We start from the raw sequence: 21,955 nt of genomic DNA, 5'->3' as shown, positions 1-21,955 counted from the left end.
AAGTAAAACAAAAACCTCAGTCAAAAGAAAGCTACAAGTATCTTAAGAACTAGAACACATTTAGATGGCTCATAAGGGAGAGCAAATGGTGGGGTGCTGAGTTTGAACCTAACCGCATCCGCAGGAATCCACTGCGCTCTGCATGCTAGCGAGGCCCTCCACCCCTCGTCCATGGTCACAGTGAGGCTCCAAGGGTTTGCTTCATGAGTATTTTCCCTTCACTTTTTTTTTTTAATTGAAACAGCTTTAAAATGGGTCCAAAGGAAAATCAAATAAGATATACTGCATTTTGATCTATGTCTGACATATTGATTTACAGTGTCTGATAATAGAGCTCTTCACATCCCTCAGCTATAACGAGAGGGAATTCACAAGAGGCTTGATCTCTTTGTGGACCCTCTAAATGGATTTTGGGCTTCCACTGACAACCATAGCCTTCTACAAACCAATTGTTCACAATTTAAGCTTTGATATCATTCCAGCCTTTAGATTTGGATTATGTTCACACAGGCTGATGTGCTCCTTCCATGTGACACCCCACTTAGATGGCTGCTTGTTTGAAAACAAACCTTTAAAATCCCCAACACTATTTTTTCTAATAGCTGGGCACCATCTAGGTTCTTCACCACATTTTGCTGTAGACTCATATCTTCAGTGATTTCTTCATGAGGGCAACCACCAAGCAGGACCATGTCATAAGAACTAGCTGTTCTTAGATTGGGACTAGAATTAAGTACAAGCCTAAAATCCACTCATGGTTTATAAATGACTCTGGTTCACCTAAGAGACATCATTGTCATTTTATGTTACAGAACATTATCAATTATCATCCCCTTGCTGACTCATGACAACTTTATAGGGCAGGGTAGAACTGTCCTGTGAGTCTCCCAGCCTGCACATCATCACAGGAGTAAAAAGCCTCATCCTTCCCCCACAGACTTGGCTGGTGACTTTAAACTGCTGATGTTTCACTTAGGAGTCTAATGTGTAGCCGGTACACTTTGATGGTGTCATTAGTTTAGCCAATGTTACAGAATTTAGAACATTGTCGAGAAAGGGAAATTATACAAGTATGGGCCAGCTGTGAACTGCAATACATGAATTGTTGACTTGTGTAAATTAAACCTTTAAGTGACTGAGCACTATTTACAGAAACAACAGGAGTTGGTGATAGGGCAAACGTTCCAATAATATTTACAACAGCAGAGCCACACCTGCCATAAAAAGCAAAGAAGCATTAAAACAGACTGGTAGTTCTGGGCCACTGTTCTTGGTGGCAAGAGATTGAAACCAAGTCCCGTGCTGTGGTTGACTTCTTTCACTAGTTTAATGACATCGAGTCCCATCCATATTGTAGATTGTGCCAATTCTTCATTTCTCCGATTGGCTGAGTAACATCAGCAGCAGCAGTAGTGTGTACACATATATATCACATTTTCCTATTCATGGGCATTAGGTGGTTCTTATCTTCACCCATTGCAAATAGTATAGCAAGGAATGTTGGTGTACAAGTCTGTTTGCATGTCTTTTCAAATCTGGGTGTAGTAGATCAGATTTTTGTTGAGCTGCGACACTACTACCTACATTAGCGATACCATTTTACATTCCTACCAGCAATGGATACAGGAAATTTTTTTTTTTTGGTAGTGAGTTTGGTTAGGTTTATTTATTTTATTAAATCATTTTATTGGGGGCTTGTATAACTAACTCTTTGCACAATCCATAAATCCATCTATTATGTCAAGCACATTTGTTGCCATCATCATTCTCAAAACATTTTCTTTCTTCTTGAGTCTTTGGTATCCGCTCATTTTTTACCCTTCTTCTCCCTCCCTCCCTACCTCACAAAACTTTGATAATTTATAAAAATTTTTTCATGTCTTACACTGTCCAATATCTCCCTTCACCCACTTTTCTGTTTTCCACCCCCAGGGAGGGGGTTATATGTGGATCATTGGTTCCTCTTTTCTCCCCCACCTTCCCCTTACCCTCCTGGTATTGCTGCACTCATTGATCCTGAAGGGTTTATCTGCCCTGGATTCCCTGTGTTTCCGGCTCTTATCTGTATCAGTGTACAGCCTCTGGTCTACCCGGATTTGTAAGGTAGAATTGAGATCATGATAATTGGGGGAGGAAGCATTAAAGAACTAGAGGAAAGTTGCGTGTTTCATCAGTGTTATACTGCACACTGACTGGCTCGTCTCCTCCCTGTGACCCTGCTGTAAAGGGATGTCTACTTGCCTACAGATGGACTTTGAGTCTCCACTCCGCACTCCCCCTCATTCACAATGATGATTTTTTTTGTTCTTTGATGACTGGTACCTGTTCCTATAGATACCTCGTGATCACACAGGTTAGTGTGCTTCATCCATGTGGGTCTCTATCTTCAAGCCTTTAAGATCCCAGAGGCCATATCTTTTGATAGCTGGTACCATCAGCTTTCTTTTTCACATTTGCTTATGCACCTGTTTTGTCTTCAGCAATCATGTAGGGAAGGTGAGCATCATGGAATGCCAATTTAATAGAACAAAGCAATGTCCTTTAATACTAAACCTATAAATACATGCACATTAGATCTACTTCTCCATCATCATATATAAATATTGGCATGTACACACCTGTATTTAGACCTTTAAATACTCTTTGACTCCTAATTCTTTCCTCTATTTCCTTTTGCTTTCTTCTTGTCCCACTATCATGCTCAGTCTTCATTTGGATTTCAGTAATTCCTCTAGGTTATACTGCTCTTGATCAAGCCCTACCAGGCCTCCTGCACCCTCCTGGCCATTGATTTTGAATCACTTATTGTTCCCTTGTCCCTAGGTTTGTTAACACCCACTTCCTTTCCCCCCACCCCCGCCTCCCCTGCTCCCATATCTCCCCAGAACCAGCAGTCCGTTGTTTTCTCCTTCAGATTGTTTATCCCGCCTATTTTTTCTAGATAGAATTGCAGAGATAATAATATGCACAAAAAACAAGACAGCAAAACGAAGCAACAAAAGAAAACCAAAAAAAGACAAAAAAAAAAAAAAAGAAAAGCCTGTAAATAGTTCAAGGTCTGTTTGTTGACCTTTAGGAGTGTTTTCCAGTTGAGTCTGATGGGGTGGCACACTCTGGCCCCAAAGTCTATTTTTTGTACTCCCTCAAGACTTCTTTGCTCTGCTTCCTTTGCTGTTCTGTTGCATGGCTCTTAGTGTTTTGCCTCAGTGTGATGGGGTCAGATTGGGCACAGTTCCCACACTGTGTTTCCAGTGTTGTCCCCTGGTAGCACTATGGGTCAGTGAGGTACATCGTGTCTCATAGTGGACTGGCCATATGGTCCTCTCTGTGCTTTGACTTCTCTGAGTGGAAATATCGTCCTCAGGGCTTGGTGGGCCAGGATGTGTTCCACTTTGAACTACTTTCTTGTATTCATAACACTTGTAAATTCTTGTTTTAAAAATTTGTCCCCCATCTTCCTGATGTCCTTCTGAGAAAACAATCACTGTAAGCAATGTCTGGTTAAATTATATATCAAAAGAAATCTTTTTATTTACCCACCTATAAATGTGATTTTTTTAGGACATTTGATGTATGTTTTTAAGTACTTGGTATTAGGTGTATTTGTGCTTAGTTTGTACAATGTAGACCATAATCTGGTACCCATAGAGTGACAGCAGATAGAAAAACCTAACAGCACAGGGTGTGCATTTTTCCTGTTTTCAGGGCCTAGTGCATTATGTGGAACAAAGCATGGTGGACCCTTTTTATATTCATCTAATTGCTTTAAAATGCTAAAGTAGATACTTACTCCTTTTGTTCTTCTGGTTTTAAAATGTGATCCATATCAAGTGTCTAAGAAGATGTGCATTTTATAGGGTGAAACTACTTCCTCTGTATATGAAAAAACCCTAAAGTATAGTAAAAAATATAGATGGGGAAATAGCAAATATTTGTTGAATGAATAAACTGCTGACTCCATGTCCAGCTACAGTAGTGTGGTGAGGATTCGGAAGTGCTCCTAGAAGCGGAGTGCTCATACAATAGAAACATCATGTAAGACCACCTTCTTCGGGCCATGATGTCAGGTTTTCTCTTACCTCAGTGAACAAATAGGACACTTGTCTTTTGAAATAATAGAAAGCAATCAGTGTGCAAAACTGTACAATACCAAATGGTTAAAGGAGATTAAATTATTATAGTATCATTGCATTGACAAGTTAGTTAACTTGGCTTTTTCTTACTTTAATCTTGTAATGTGAAAATAAAAGTTCTGAAGTAGAAGCAGCACAATTTGCTTAGGTAAACTGTTACGTACAAATAGGTAAAAATGTGTACGTGTATCAGTCCTTTGAAAAATATCATGGAAAAATTAATTTTTTTGGTTCTGTAGTGCCAGGAACTGGATTTAATGGTTTCTTGTGGGGATTGTAGGGGTGGTTGGTGGGAAACAGGAAGCTAATAACAATGAGTACAAGAAATAAGAAAATGTTCTAAAATTGATTGTAGTGGTAATTGTACAGTTTTTTGTACAATTCTTAATAACTATTGAATTGTTTGATGTGAATTGTTACATGTCAATAAAACTTAAAAATTTTTGTTGTTCTGCAGTGTATTTATCCATTTTCTCTTTAATTCTCTTCCTAGTAATGAAGCAAAATCAGACGGAAGAAGCAATTTGATACCAACCATCAAATTTCGGCACTGTTCTTTGTTAAGAAATCGACGCTGCACTATTGCGTACTTGTAAGCTGCTGTGATTTTACTTGTAGTAGCAGGAAACAAAGAAGAGTTTTCCATGGGGTTTCTCAATTAAGTTTCTGGTTGATAGCAACAGATCTCAGATTTATTTATCTCTGTGGTTATGCATGGAGCCCTGGTAGCATGGTTACTTGTTGGGCTGTGATCTACATGGTCCACAGTTCAAAACCACTAGTAGTTCCGAGGGGAAAAGGCCGTGTTTCTATTCCTGTAAATAATTACAATCTCGGAAACCCACAGGGGTTTGCTATGAGTCAGCATTGGCTTGATGGAAGTGAGAGTGTTTTCAGTGTTTATGCGCTGGACTGTTAACCAGAAACAGCATTTCAAAACCACCAGCTGTTCTGCGGGGAAAAGATGAGGCTTTCTACTCTTAAAAAAGAGTTACAATCTCGGAAACTCACTGGTGCGCTTCTATCCTGTCCTTACAGTGTCAGTATGAGTCAAACAACTCCATGTGGCAGTGAGTTATTTCTTTTAAGTTTGATTTAATGTAAGCATTTTAATTTCGTTTTTCCAGTTTAAAATTTGTATTGTAAAAGATTGCACTATTCTTGAAAGCAGAGAGAATAATATAGTGAAGCTCCTGGAGTTGTCTTATAAATTTAACAATACATTTTCCATAATTTATGACATATGTATGTTAGGCTACTTAAAACTAAGTACTAAACATCAGATAACATTTTACCACTATATACTTTAGGATACATCTCTAAGAAATAAGGGCCTTTCTGATCTTTTTCCACATTACTGCTGTGTCACCATCACAGTTACGACAATGAACAGTGCTAGGGGCATCAGCCCAGTTCCTATTCCCGATTTCTGGTAGTCCCAAAGATGTCTTCTTAGAGTAGATCTATTTGCATCAGAATCTTAAAAAAAAAAAATCCACAAATGACAGTTTAGTTGATAAGATCCTTGAGTCCTTACTGATAGAACAATGTCTGATTTCCTGCTTGTTTGTATGCTAATACTCTCTCAATGTCCTAGGTATGACCGGTTACTGCGGATTCGTGCACTTAGGTGGGAATATGGCAGTGTGTTGCCTAATGCTTTACGATTTCACATGTCTGCTGAAGAAGTAAGTTAGCACTTTTTCAAGTTAATGATTTTGGGAAAATACTGAGATCCTGGCTTTTTTTTTTTCTACAATGATGTTTACTGGTATTTCTCTGTTTTCTGTAAATTTTCTATATTTTGTTTGTGAGAATGTGTAGAGGTAAATATAAACTACTAACTCAGCAGTTTGTATATATAATTTATTGACACATACTTTTTGAATTAAGCAACCATTCTTACCATACTTTTCTGAGTTATTCCTCACTAGCATAAGCTTACTACTCCAAGATTCCTAGCTAATCTTTTGAGTTGCTATCATTTGATCCATGATTTGATCACCTTTTCAGCAATAAGTTTTCAGCGTTTTTTAAGCAGTTAGTACTTACTGCAATAGGCATGGGAAGTATAAAACCAAACTCATTACTCTCAAGTCGATTGTGACTAAAACTGCCTCAGAGGTTTATAAGGCTATACATTATTTTTGTTTTGAACTGTCTTATTTGGCACATAATCCATATACACTATCAATCTTTATGGAAACCAACTGCCATATTTTTCTCTTACAGAGTAGCTAAGTGGATTCAAATTGCCAACCTTTCCATTAATAGTGAAAAATGTAGCAACTGCCACTGGGGTACCCTCCTGGAAGGGAGTAGTAGTAAGTAATTCTAGTGCTACAGGGAAAACTGACAAACAATAAAAAAAGGAGTTTCTTTTATTTATTAGTGATTCATCAGTGGAGTTGAAAAGCCGACATTATTCTTAGGAGATATGTAGTTTTCTAGTCAGCATGAATAAATATTCAGAATAAGATGAGTATTTGTCACTGAAGGTAGGGTGCTAGACCAGTATTTCAAGATAGAACATTAGAGTCAGAACACTTGGTTTCAACTCCTGACACTGCTTTCTAATCTTGGGCAAGTAACCTCATTGCTCTGTGTTCACTCCTTTATTTACAAAATGGGGTCATAGTGTGTCCTACTACAGCCTTGCTTCTCAACCTTCCTAATGCCACGACCCTTGAATAGAGTTCCTCATGTTGTGGTGATCCCCAATCTTAATATCATTTTTGTTGCTACTTCATAACTGTAATTTTGCTACTGTTGTGAATTATAATGTAAACATCTGATATGTAGGATATATTTTTAGTTTACAAATTGAACATATTTAAAGCATAGTGATTAATCACAAAAATAGGTAATTATATCTTGTGAAATACTGATTTCTAATTATAAATAAATGAAATTTTGTCTTGAAGCATGGGGTAGCATGAGTAACAGTCTTAATATAACAATAGTGAACTACATTGCTACATTTTGCGACAGTGTGCGTAAAAAGCCAGAAGGTTGAGATAGTTTCTTTCTCAATAGATCAGAAATTCTCCAGACAGTCTTTGCAAGAGCACAAGATCATCTTCCACAACAAATCTACTTCTTTATTTAGACTTGATAACAAACAAGCTGGAAAACCCTGTTTCACAAAGATAAGTTGTTGGAAATGGAAGAAAAAGGTGCAACACAGTCTCAGACAGAACAGGACCTGACTGCAAACACTTGATCCAGAATTTTGTAACTGGCATGGTAGAGAAATCAGTTCTCGCTGCATCGCTGTTAGTTCAATAAACGTCTCTTGTGCTATCTCAGGAACATCTTCAACTTTGACTGTAAATGGGCTTCTGGCAAGTGCAAATGAGGTGTCGGGTAGATTTGGAAAGTACGATGAAATTTCATCTGCAAGCATATGCAAGTGTTCTTTCACAGAAATTGTAATCCTTTTGTCTGGTTCAGTGTCATGTTCTTCAAAGAAAACAGATAGGGTAGGCATGTAAATTTTATTTTCTTTTTATTATTTTTTTGGTAAATTTTATTTTCATCCAATTTTTTCCCCCAAAGCTGATGTTTCCTTTGGAATGATCAGATATTTTCAGATAAATCAAGGCATGTTGCATTTTGTCCTTGCAGTAATAAATTGTAACTCATTCAAGATGGCAAAGATGGCAATCAAACTATTTTCTGTATCTCACTTTTATCGCTGCAAAATGCTTTGAACTGCGGTCATGTTTTCTGATAAAAAACGTTTTGAGTTCATCACCATGCTCAAAAACACCTTTTAAAACTTTTCCTCTGGACAACCGTCTCACTTCAGTTGCGAAAGCAGTAGACTGTTTAAAGTGCTCGCCTTTACAAAATTGACAGAATTTATGATGCTTCTCATTACTTCTTGTAACTCTTTTGGCCGTGTATTTGTTGCTAATATTTTCTGATGAGTTATACAGTGAGTTCCGGTGACTTTCGGTGACTCAGTACCAAACGTTGAAATTCAGATTGACATCCTAGCATAGTGGAGCATCATCTGCAGACACCACAAACCTTTTCCCAAGAGATCTTATGCTCTTTCAGAATGAACCAACTATCAAATACATCACGTGTAGTAGTTGCCATTTTAAGAGGTTTGCAAAAAAAGAAACTCATATTTAAAGTCGCCATCATTAATATGCCTCAGGTAAACAGTAACTGTGAACAGTTTGCAACGTCTGTAGATTCATCACGCTGGATGCTAAATATTGGAAGTGGAGCAGATTTACTTTCCTGGATTATCTGATCAAGAATATCAGCAGCCTTGTCTGCTATTCTTCTGCAGGCAGTGTCATTTGATAAGAAAATTGCGCTCAATTTTGTAACAAATTCATCTCTGATCATAACTCGAACAATTTACTGGCCCCTGGCAACAGTGAATCCTCAGCAATGGTGTAGGGTTTCATAGCGCTGGTGATTCTGAGTGCCACCAAATATGAAACTTCAATGACTGCTACGTTTTGTTTGTGGTACTTGCCACCAGTGTCAAGTCTGGCTTTCTTGAGTTTATCATCAGCTTTGCTTTTAAAATAGTTGGTATCCTTGCCAGCAAAGCTCGGATATTTGCTATCAAAATGGCATATTAGTTTGTTCAGCTTCATGGATTCAACTAATAGAACTTCACAACAAGTAAGACATTGTAGTTTCTCAGTTCCTGCTGTCATTGAAGTAAAACCATACCATAAAAAATCCTCACTATCTTTTCTTAACGTTCTTCTACATGATCCATTGTCATGGGATGGTTGGCTAATGAAAATAATATATAACCATAGCTTTAATAATACAAAAGATGGCTCTCCCTCCTCCACCACTGCCACCTCCTCCTGCTGTTCCTGCAGCTGCCTGTGTGCTCGTTTGGTGCGGACCTGGTACCTCTTTTGAGAAGACTTCAGCATTCACCCTGGCCAACAAAAAACTCAAGGGAGGAGTCAAGACTGAGAACAATGATCAGATTACCTTGAAGGTGGTAGGGCAGGATGGTTCTGTGGTGCAGTTTAAGATTCAGAGGCACACCCACTTAGTAAGCTAATGGAAGCCTATTGTGAACAGGGTTTGTCAATGAGTCAGATCTGATTTGATTCGACAGACAGCCAATCAATGAAACAGACACACCTGCACAGTTGGAAATGGAGGATGAAGATACAATTGATGTGTTCCAGCAGCAGACAGGAGGCATCTTCTAAGGGAGCCTGCTCCTTTCCTCCAGAACTCTCTTCCAGCCGACCAAGAATCCATTCTCGATTAGAAAACCACAGTTTGATTCCACCACCTCCTGACAACTACAGTATAGTTTTCTCTTTATTTCATTTCCCCTTCCTCATTCCTTTATTGTACACAAAGTAACTGGTGCATGTACACAAGCATATTAAATTTTTCCCTTTGTTTATTTATTCGTTTACTAAATCACCAATGGTATGTTTTGATCAACATCAGGTGGAGATGGGATGGGGAAAACACTGGTTCTGTGAAAGCTCCCCTTCTCCATCAGTGGCTTGCTCTTTCAGCTTCTCTCTTTGTATTTCAGTAGGTTATTTTGCTCTCACTGTTTAACAAAAACAAAAAAAATGACATGAAAAAAATCCTTGCATGCCTTGTTCGATTGAAGAATTTTTATGTTTTTCATTTATCATTGTAAAACCAAGGACAGTTTTATAACATTTTTGCATGTAGCTATTACATGTAGGGCAATCTGTCTTTAAGTAGGCGTAAATTACTCTCAATGAAGCCTAGATAGTTTTCCCTTCAAGTCAAGCGTCTTGTTTAAATTTCTTATTTAAAAAAAATAGTACTAAAGATGATACATGGCACAATTTAGTCAATACAGTTTATTAAAATTTCCTATGATTTAACATTATGTTGTGTTTTTACATACCTGTTACTATCACAAGGAGCAGTATTCACATCAACCACAGCTGAATATAAAAAGACCAATCAGCATCCAGATAAAGTTCCCATGGTACAGATATCGATTTTTTGCAGTAGTTTATGATTTTACCCAGAAATAATAATTCATGAAGTGTCATTTACCACCAATACTGCTGCTTTTAACACTGTTGCTGCTTTTAACACAGCAGCTGCTCTCTACGCATGTGTGACTTGTCCACATAAACACATTGTGGTGCCAACCCTGTCACATCCACCTTTATTTGTACAAGTTGAATGTGATGGGGTTGTCTGATTATGTCATTACGCTGCGTACTCGTATGTGGGCAGACCCTCCTGGAGATGGATAGAGGAGCAGTGACTTGGTTCCTAAGACCATTGGAAATACATGTTTTCCAATGGTCTTAAGTGACTCCTGTGAAAGGGTCCTTTGACCCCAAAAGAGGTCGTAACCCACAGGTTGAGAACTGCTGTATTAACAGGGTTGTTACAGGATGATTAAGGCTGCCCATTTGGAACATAGCATAGAACGGAATGTGATCAATGCTGTTATTGTGTGAGTTTGGTATAGTATATCACTTATGAAAGAAAGTGTTAGTCTGGGTTGACTAGAGGAACAGTCATACACTCATGTGTGTAAGAACTTTATATAAAAGAGCAATTATATATTGAGAAAACATCTCAGCCCAGTTCAGATCAAGTTCATAAGTCCGATATTAGCCTATATGTTCGGTACTAGTCGATAAATTCCTCTTTAGATTCACAGTATATGTAATGATGCCAAATGCAGGAATATCGCAGGCCAGTGGGTAGAAGGTCTTGTGGATCCAGTGGCAGTGTATGCATTTCAGTGTTGGCACGGGTCTCCTCCAGCTCTCTGACCGTCTCAGCGCAGAAAAGGAAGGCAGAGAGACTGGGTTTGATCTCCATTGAGCTACTTATTTCTGTCATGCCTCAAAATGAGGTCATCAAGCTGCAATTTTATTGACAGGCTGACAGGATATAATGTAATTGCCACGGCATGTATTCAGTAAATTTGCCATGAGTTTTATAAACAATTTACTTGCTAACTGCATTAAAAAAATTTAACTTGAGTTTAATTGACATAATTCATATACCACACAACCCAGTGGTTTAAATATATTAAAAAGAGCTGTGCAGTTATGATCTCCATCAATTTTAGAACATTTTCTTCAGTCTTAAACTCACCATTTGCCCCAGCCTGCCCTGTCCTAACCCAAAGAAACTTAATCCATTTATAGTCTTCACAGTAACTAAGTCCTATCCTAGATTTTATTTAAAGAAAATCATATGCGTATGGATTGTGATAAGAGTTGTATGAGCCCCTAATAAAATGTAAAACACAAAATAAAAAAAAACACCTAACTATCCTAAGTCATCATGGCAAAATATTGAATGCTCAATAAACCACTGAAAACTCCAAAAAAAAAGAAAGAAAATCATATGCAAAAAAAACAGCCCTCAATCCAAAAGAAAATATAAAAACTAGAACAAATTTAAAAGGGACCAAAAGAGAGAAAAACAATAACGTTAAAAATTATCTGTGTTAATCTACTTTCCAATGCACTCAGTGTATAACAAGACTATTTCCATTCTTTGTTCATGGTCTAAGGAGATTCACTGGAGGCTTAATCTGTGTGGGAACTGTGCAAATGGAGTTTGGGCTTCCACTGTCATCCGCAGTCTGCTCAGGTTTTAATCTCTAATACCATTGCCTCCTCTGATCTTGGATTGCTAAGTACATTTCCATGCTTTATTTTTATTCTGTTCATGTTCTGGAGAAAGAAACAAAGTACCTCAGCTTCTTGAGGGAACTACTAAATAATTACGTTACCAGTTAATTTTTCAGGTTCTTTTTCCATGGTCTTTGTGCCGGAATCTTACATTAAGTGGACTTGAGGGGTGCCTCTTTATTATGGTGAAATGAACAGAACATGTTCTTTCTCTAATAACAATAGCTATAGTATTTTTTTAAAAACATAGAGTGTTTAAGAGTAATAGTTCTTGTAGGATTTTATCTTAAAATTTAAGTAACCAATAGATGAGGATTTTATTTTAAACATAAATACATGAACTTGTCGTGCATAAACTTTTTTAGTTTAGTACAAGGTAGTCATGACAAGGCACACAAGTAAGACTTCAAGATGCTGATTTTAGAACCAGAAAATTATAATTAACAATTATAATGTTAGTCTTGAGATTAGATTTCCATACTTTAGACTTCATTTTGACCTTGAGTTCAATGGAAATCCCTTATAGCTGGGGTCCAAATTCGGTGTTAATAGAGTCTCTACAAGGTCTAGTCTATGGAGAGAATCACTGCCTCTGCCTTTTCCTTCTCAGAGCATAAACCGAAATTCAGTTTCTATATGTGAACATTTCACTTTGAACTCACCGATAAGGGATAGGTGATGCCATCTTTAACAAAGATTAGTGTATTATTTTTTTCCATGAAGGTAGACAAATAGTAGTTTACAAGTTAGAGACTCCAAGACACTTTAGAGAGAGATAATCTTATGTCATAATTTCTTTTTTAAAAATCATTTTATTGGGGCTCATACAACTATTATCACAATCCATACATACATACATTAATTGTGTAAAACACCCACTGCCATTGACTTTTAACAATCCTTAAGGATGAGCAAAGTAGAACTGGCTCTTTAGGTTTCTGAAGCTGTATTTCTTTATAGGAGCAGAAATCCCCTTTCTCCCTAGGTGTAACTGGTTGAGTCAAACTGTTGACCTTGGCTTTAGCCAACACATAACCCAATACTAACCAACATAGTAGTGGTGGGTGCCTTCTCGTCAGTTCCGCCTCATAGTGGCCCTGTCTAGATCAGCATGAAGTACTACTGGACTCTGCATCCTCACAATTGTTATGTTTGAACCCATTGTTGAGTTACCGTATCAATTCATCTCCTTGAGTTGTTTTTGTTTTTCCCACTGACTTTGCACTGTACCAAGTATTGTGTCGTTTTCTAAGGACTGGTCTCCTGAAAACATGCCCAAAACTTGTGAGACAAGTCTTGCCATACTCATCTCTAAGGATCAGTCTGGCTGTGATCTTCCGAGACAGATTTGTTTGTTCAGTTAGCAGTCCATGGTACTTTCGGTGTTCTTTGCCAACATGCTAATTCAAAGGCATCTATTCTTTGGTCTTTATTAATTGTTGTCCAACTTTCATATGCTTATGAGGCAATGGAAAATCCCATGGCTAAGGTCAATGGAAAATCCCATGGCATTGCTCAGTCCTCAAAGTGTGACATCCTTGCTCTTCATCACTTTAAAGTAGAATTTCAGAAATCCAAAATATGTTTAGTGAAAGAAATTTGTCACAAAATAATAAATACTGTGTGGATCTATTTAAAGTACAAATAATGAACAGCACTAAACTAGTGCTTTAGGGATGCATTCTTGGGTGATAATGTAAAATTTTCAGAATGGAACAAAATGATAAGTCTCCATTTTGGGGCTGAGGATGTGTTACTCCTTGACCAGGCTGTTTCTTAATGTCATTAACCTGTACATCTTTGTTTTGCCTACCTTTCTGTAATTATACATAAATAAGATTCTGAGGAGATTGCAACTAATGTCACAAAACAAAATATATATAAATTATTGTATAAAACATGAGTTTTCTCTGTAAACTTTCACCCTAACCATAATGGACTTTAAAAAATAACAAATGCCTTTTATTATTATTTCCTTCCCCCAGCCCTTTGGCAACTCTTAATCTACTTTTTTACATTTATAGAATTCCGATGACTGACTTTCCTACAAATGCAGTCGTAAAATAATGTGACCTCTTGCGCCACTTTACATGTGATAAAGGTTTACCCTTGTCAGATACAACTTAGAACTGAATTCCAAAGTAAGCCTCACTATCTTCTATTGTGTGCACTCCTCATTTTGCTTGTCCTTCCTTCTCTTTGGGGACATTTGCATTGTCTGCTCAAGCATGTTGTTCCATTCTTATAAAAAGAGTCCGTGCAGTATTTAAAGCGACCATAACTGAATCATGTGTTTTTCGTAGTGTTGTTTCTGGTTGAATGGTTTTTTTAGATCTGTGCTTAGGTCTACTGGTTTGTAAGCTATGTGATAACAAGAATTTTGTCTGTTTTGGTTGAATGCTCCATCCTAAGTGCACAGACAGTTCCTGACTCGTAGAAGACAACCATTAATGTTCGCTATATAAATACAGGAATGCCACACTCATGATCTACATGGGCGTATGTGCTGTTTGAAGTCACGATTACACAATGTTGGCAAGCTTCTTTTCTTTGTCACTTGGTAAAAAGACCATTTTTCTGTTTTCAGATAGAATGGTTCAGTTGTTATAAGAAGTCCCTTGCTACTTACATGAGGTCATTGGGAGGAAATGAAGGTTTGGACATAACACAGGATATGAAGCCTCCCAAAAGCTTATATATTGAAGTAAGTTTTACCTCTTGAGAATGGATTTTATTGAATGTGTGGATTATGCTCCTATTATGTAAGAAGGAGATATGAATATAGTTTTGTTAGGTGCCACCAAGTCCTATTCATAGTAACTAGATGTACAACAGAATGAAACACTGCCTTGCCCCGCACCCTCTTCTCAAACATTGCTGTTTGAGCCCATTATTGCAGTCATGGTGTCAATGTATACCACTGAGAGGCTTCCTCTTTTTGACCATCCAGGGACTTGCCATCCAGATGACATATACACGGAGTCGGCCTCTTTAAGGGGCACTCCCGCTGTAGCTCTTCCAGCATAGCTTTGTTTGCTCTTCTGGCTGTTGATGTTTTGTCAGTGCTTTTCTGCGATATCATAATTCATAGTTATCAATTCACCTCTGTCTTATTCATTGTTCACCTTTCATATACATATTAGGTGATTAAAAAATAGCATGGCTGGGGTCAGATAAACCGAGGACTAGTTTTCATAGTTTTACTGAGATAAAAGGACCCCTGGTGGTACAGTGGTTACACATTGGGTTGCGATCAGCATGGTCCGCAGTTCAAAACCCACAAAAACTCTGTCCCTTGACTCCACCCCTTGAGGGATAAGATGGGGTTCCTGCCAGGTCTAGAGGCCAGGTGTGTGGATTTCTCACCCAATGGGGGGGTTAAATTAAACCTCTCAAGTCTACTTTGAGATTGGTGCGGGAAGTGCTAGGCTTCTCTTTCCCCCTTGCCCCCTAATTGTGTTGTTTTGCTAACACATTTCCTGCTTGGGGGTGGCAAGGTGAGGAATGTTGAGCAAGGGCTGGTGGAACTGTAGAACAAAGCAAAAGTTAAGCTTGGCTAGTGACTGTCTGCACCAAGCTGACTCTGCAAAGCTGTTCTTCACCAGAGGACAGCAAGCCAAGAGGCTTGGTCAGCTGGGTTAGCTCAGGGACCAGAAAAAATTGGCTATGCCAGGCAGGAGGGAAGCTTCCCCAGCGTGTGGACAGCCTATAACAAAGAGGGGAATCTGTTAGTAGTTGCTACTGCTCTCTCAGTTTAAGAAGCTTGGATGTACTTCATATTGAGATTCTCTTCCATGAAGTTTAGGATATCGCTCCTAGTGGACCTTCTCTATAATTGCTGAGAGTTGTCCGAGTTTGTTGTCTGACAGTCATTTTGCTGACTCTGCTGCTCTTTAACACTTTAAAGAAGTCTTTTGCAGCATTTATCTCATGGCTTGATTTCTTCACTAATTCCATGAATGTTGATTATGCATTGAAATAAATGAAATCCGTGTCAATTTATTTTTTTCTCTTTTTATCATTGTGTTTATTGGCCCGAGCATGAGGCTTTTTTTTTTCATCGAGCCATAATCCCTACAGAAAGCTTTAGTCTCAGTTCTTCATTAATGTGTTGAATCCTCTTAGCTTTCCATAAGCAAAGTTGTATCATATGCATATCACAAGGTCTCTGCTTTTACACTGGACATTTTAATACTTTCATATTGCAAGTTACTACCACTAAGGAAGTACTTACCAAGGAGCTTCAAATGTTTCTGGGACTTTTTTCAGTTTTTAAATTCCATATTTGCACACACTTGAAGTCCCTGTCATATAGTTGTCATTTTGTTACTTGTTAAGTGGGTTATCCTCTCTTTGCTCCTCATTTCTTCCAGTAGTACCACGTACTTTGGCGCTTAGTTAATTTTTGGATTTTGAACCATCTTTATTATCCTCTTTTGTATACTTTTGAATATTGAATAAAGAAGACCAAAGAAAAATGTTTGCATTCAACTTAGGTGTTGGCTAAATATGTTAGGTAGCCAGAATAGGGGCCATAAAGGGGGAGTGTTAGTCTGGGTAGACAAGAGAAACAAATTCATAGAAACTCATGTTTATAAGAAAGAGGTTTATATAGAAGAACAACTGAATATTGTGAAAACGTCCCAGCCCAGTCCAGGTCAAGTCCGTGAGCCCAATATTAGCCCATATGTCTGATACCAATCTGTAAAGGCCTCGTCAGACTCACGAAACATGCAATGACTCCGATTGCAGGACGATCTTGAACCAGCGAGTAGAAAGTTTTTGGATCCAGTAGCATTGTAAACATCTCAGCGCTGGCAGGGTTCTCTATGTAGCTTCTCTGGCTCCAGAGGTCTGTTGCATCAGGGTAGGTCCGTGTGGCTTTCCCAGCTACCAGGACGTAGTGCCATGTGTCTTGCCAGTAGAGCATCTCCAAGGAAGTGAGCTGAGAGAGAGAAGCGTCTCCTGTTTAAGGAGGAAATACTGGAGTTCCCAGAATTCTCAGGCGAAGGCAATGCCCACACAGAGGCCTCACTGGCTATCCTGATTGACCAACTAGACTCCACCACTTCACTCTTAATCCTCTCAAGTCCCAAATTGACATCAGATTACATAAGCACCACAAGGGGGTTGTCTCCGCAGTAACTGCATAAGGCTAAAGCAAAAGGATTGGAAGAAATCAGGCATCCATTAAATTTTAGAACAATCAAACTGAGCATGCTCAGACAAGAGCTCCCTCCGCCCCGAGGGGAGGTCCACCAGGGCACACAGATTAGGCTCAGTTACATTACCTCACACAGGTGGGCCTAAACTCAAGCCAGTGGAACCAACCAATACCTTCAACCATGCTTCCCCCAGCCGTTGTGGAGAGGAGGGAATAAAGACCCTGCCTTGACTTCCTTCCATTCCAGCATTCTCCACAAGTGGGGGGTGGGAGCCCTTTTGGCCCCTGGGATTTCCTGGTTCCACGTGCTGGGTTATGTGTTCCTGTTCTTTCTATGTGTTTTTTCCCCATTCAGCAGTGAACCCATGTGCAGTTCTGCGGATCCTTGTATGCTTTCTTAAAACAATGTGTATTTTTTGAGGCTGTAATACCTGAAACTTCCCTTTTCCCCATAAAATCACTTGGATTACAAACCTGCTTCTGCTGTGTGAATTCTTTCAGGTACCTGAATCCAGGAACCTAACACCTTTTTCTCTATATTGCTTCATCTTGCAATCTACTATCCTTGTATTTCAATCTAAAGGAATGTCTCAACATTCCCTCAGGTTTTATTTGTTTTCTTGAATTTTATCCTCATTTATAAAGGAAAGTTTTGCTGGCTATAGGAATCTTGGATGGCTGTTCATTTCTTTCATTATTTTAAATATGTGACTCTATTACCTCCTGGTTTCCAGGGTTTCTATATATGTAAATTGGTACTTCATTTTATTTGATATTGTCAAGATTTTATCTTTTTTTTAAGGAGTTTGATGATAAGATATTTTGGTGTGGATCTCTCAGGCTTTCTTCTGATTTGGAAATTCTTAAGTGTCATTGATATGTACATTCTTGTCCTTTGTCAAGTTTTGGTAATGTTCTGCTGTTGTCTATTAAGTTTTATTTAGTTACCCTTTGCCCTCTTCTGGGACTTCCATAATATTTGCATTGATTTGCTTGATGGTGTTCCTTGGGATCATGTTTCTTTACTTTTGTTCCTCAGACTCAATAAGCTGTTCTGTTCTTCTGCCAACTCAAATATCCTGTTGAGTTATCCAGTAACGTTGTTTCTCTTATTTGTTAGTGCTAGTAATTGGATTGGCTTCTTTAAATGTAGGAAGACATATCAGAGGGCCGTATTTGACTTTCTCTGGCTTCACTGTTTCCATGAGGCAGAGTTCAGACATGCCTCCATCCTTCATCCTTCAATATCTATTCTGACACCACCCACTCCTCCCTCACACACTGCCTTTCTGTCGGGTTCAATTATCGGTCCCAGTTGGCCTCACAGAACTCACAGACAATGTTCACAATTTAGTGGGCTTATTAAGGAAGGTAACTAGTTACCACAAGTCAGCATCAGGAAACAGTAAGTGTACCTCTCCTGTCATCCAGCAGTCATGTCAGTCTTTAGTCCTTAGCCTCTCAGTCACATAGTCCCTTTGCCTCTTTGGGCCAGAAAGGCAGCCCACTGCTCTGCCTCAAAGTATCATAGTCTCAGTATTGCTCCTCTGTTTTATGTCATGGACGCCTTGCCTCAGCCTCTGGTCTTGGCCTGGTTCCTCTGTTCTGTCCCATGGTCTCTGTGCTGCAGCCTTTGATGCCTCCATCTCAGTCTCTACCACTTCAGACAAAGATCTCAAGTATGTCCCACTAGGGCCTCTTACACCTTGATGGTCCAGCATTTCTCTGTGTTCCTGCTTCTGAGATGGCTTTTCCACATAACCATCCCTCCAAAATGGGATTTTAACCATAGCCATATAGGCTAGAATTGATAATACAATGCATAAGAGATTATGGCTAGATGGGCCTTATTCATTGACTACATCTCTTCATCTCTTTCTTAGGATCCCTGCTGACATTGTAGGATAGGCATTGATTGGACTGCTAACCATAAGGTTCCAGAACCAAACTCTCTGGTATTGAGTCAATGCTGATTCCTAGGGATCCCCTATGGGTTTCTGAGTAGAAAGCCCAGGCTTTCTCCTACTGGTACTGGTAGTTTTGAACTGTCGACCATGCAGATTGCAACCCAGTGATTAACTGCTGTACCACCAGGGTTCTGAGGTTCTTAAGGTTCAAATTTACCAACTGTTGCTCAGGAGAAAGATGAGACTATTAGTTTCTGTAAGGATTTACAGCCTTGGAAAACCAATATAGGGTCATTGTGAGTTAGAATCAACTAGAGGGCGGTGATAGATCTCTTTATAGATATTTTAATTTATGTATATATATTGCTAACCCAGTTTTCTTTTGTTCCTTGGGCCTGTTTTTTTTCCTAATTGTTTTATTAGGGGCTCATAGAACTCTTATCACAATCCATATATATACATACATCAATTGTATAAAGCACATCTGTACATTCTTTGCCCTAATCATTTTTTTTACATTTTATTAGGGGCTCATACAATTCTTATCACAATCCACACATATACATACATCAATTGTGTAAAGCACATTCCTACATTCTTTGCCCTAATCATTTTGAAAGCATTTGCTCTCCACTTAAGCCCTTTGCATTAGGTCCTCTTTTTTTCCCCCTCCCTCCCTTGCCCGCCCTCCCTCATGAGCCCTTGATAATTTATAGATTGTTATTTTGTCATATCTTTCCCTATCCGGAGTCTCCCTTACCCCCCCCCCCACCCTTCTCTGCCGTCCGTCTCCCAGAGAGGAGGTCACATGTGGATCCTTCAAATCAGTTCCCCCTTTCCAACCCACTCACCCTCCACTCTCCCAGCATTGCCCCTCATACCATTGGTCCTGAAGTTATCATCCACCCTGGATTCCCTGTGCTTTCAGCTCCCATATGCACCAGTGTAGAATTAGGATCATGGTAGTTGGGGGGAGGAAGCATCCAGGATCCGGGGGAAAGCTGTGTTCTTTTTTTTTTTCTTTCTTTTTTTACATTTCATTAGTGGCTCATACAACTCTTATCACAATCCACACATATACATACATCAATTGTATAAAGCACATCCCTACATTCTTTGCCCTAATCACTCTCAAAGCATTTGCTCTTCACTTTACCTTTGCATCAGGTCCTCTTTTTTTTCTCCTCTCCCTCATGTGCCCTTGGTAATTTATACATTGTTATTTTGTCATATCTTTCCCTATCCGGAGTCTCCCTTACCCCCCCCCCCACCCTTCTCTGCCGTCCGTCTCCCAGAGAGGAGGTCACATGTGGATCCTTGTAATCAGTTCCCCCTTTCCAACCCACTCACCCTCCACTCTCCCAGCATTGCCCCTCATACCATTGGTCCTGAAGTTATCATCCACCCTGGATTCCCTGTGCCTCCAGCTCCCATATGCACCAGTGTACAACCTCTGCCCTATCCAGTCCTGCAAGGTAGAATTTGGATCATGGTAGTTGGGGGAGGAAGCATCCAGGATCTGGGAGAAAGCTGTGTTCTTCATCGGTACTGCATCGCATCCTGACTGACCCATCTCCTCTCCTAAACCCCTCTATGAGGGGATCTCCAGTGGCCGACAAATGGGCTTTGAGTCTCCACGCTGCACTTACCCCTTCATTCACTATGGTGTGTGTGTGTGTGTGTGTGTGTTTGTGTGTGTGTGTGTGTGTGTGTGTGTAAAATTAAAAACTTTTATACAATAGCCTATACTCCAGGATAAATATTAGCTATCTGCTTTATACTCCTCCTGGATCATTGCAGTATCCCCACTTTGGGAAACACTGCTATAGAGGGACAGGAGTATGGAAATGCTTATAGTGCCCTCTCTGCAACAAACTTTGATTCACAGTTTTAAGGTAATAGTGATGTGTGAGCTGAACTATATTAAGCTTACATTTTATAGGTCAAAAATGATTGGATGTTGGCACTTTAATTTCAAGCATCTTAATGTAATCTAACATTCCATCTTCCATAAATTTTGTTTTATTTTTAAAATACTAAATGAAAATTAATTGATTGCTAAGTTACTGTGTAAGCAAAATGAAAGAGCATGAAACTGAATCTTTTAAATGTATTTTTAAGTATTCCTGAGAAACAAGAGATTGGAAGACTTGATTTCCTTTGAAAAACAGTTTGTTCACTCCCTCAATGCATGAATATCTCCTTTTATTAAATTGGAACTCTATGATGCTCACTCTCCCGACACAACGGCTGGAGCCAAAGTGGGTGAACAAGTAAATGTGGTGAAGAAAGCTGATGGTGCCCGGCTATCGAAAGAGATAGTGACTGGGGTCTTAAAGGCTTGAAGATAAACAAGCGGCCATCTAGCTCAGAAGCAACAAAGTCCACATGGAAGAACACACCAGCCTGTGTGATCGAGTGGTCCTGAAGGGATCAGTTACCAGGCATCAAAGAACAAAAAAATCATATCATTGACTGCACACCTCCATGATAGGATCGCTGAAGACAAATGGGTGCATAAGCAAATGTGGTGAAGAAAGCTGATGGTGCCTGGCTATCAAAAGAGATAGTGTCTGGGGTCTTAAAGGCTTGAAGGTGAAAAAGCGGCCATCTAGCTCAGAAGCAAAAAAGCCCACATGGAAGAAGCACACCGGCCAGTGCGATCACGAGGTGCCAAGGGACCAGGTATAAGGCATCATGCAAAAAAAAAAAAAAGATATGTGTGTATGTATGTGTACATGTGTGTATATGTATATATGTCTATGTATATATATATACCATATTAAATGAAGGGGGAAGTGCAGAGTGGAGACCCAAGGCCCAAGTGTCGGCCAATGGAGATCCCCTCATAGAGGGGTTTAGGAGAGGAGATGGGTTAATTAGGGTGCGAGGTAGTACCGATGAAGAACACAACTTTCCTCCAGATCCTGGATGCTTCCTCCCCCCAACTACCATGATCCGAATTCTACCTTGCAGGGCTGGATAGGGCAGAGGCTGTACACTGGTACATATGAGGGCTGGAGGTACAGGGAATCGAAGGTGGATGATACCTTCAGGACCAAGGGTGTGAGGGACGATGCTGGGAGAGTGGAG

Source organism: Tenrec ecaudatus, chromosome 18 (assembly GCF_050624435.1).
Source record: "Tenrec ecaudatus isolate mTenEca1 chromosome 18, mTenEca1.hap1, whole genome shotgun sequence".
NCBI lineage: Eukaryota > Metazoa > Chordata > Mammalia > Afrosoricida > Tenrecidae > Tenrec > Tenrec ecaudatus.
This window is presented reverse-complemented; position numbering follows the sequence as displayed.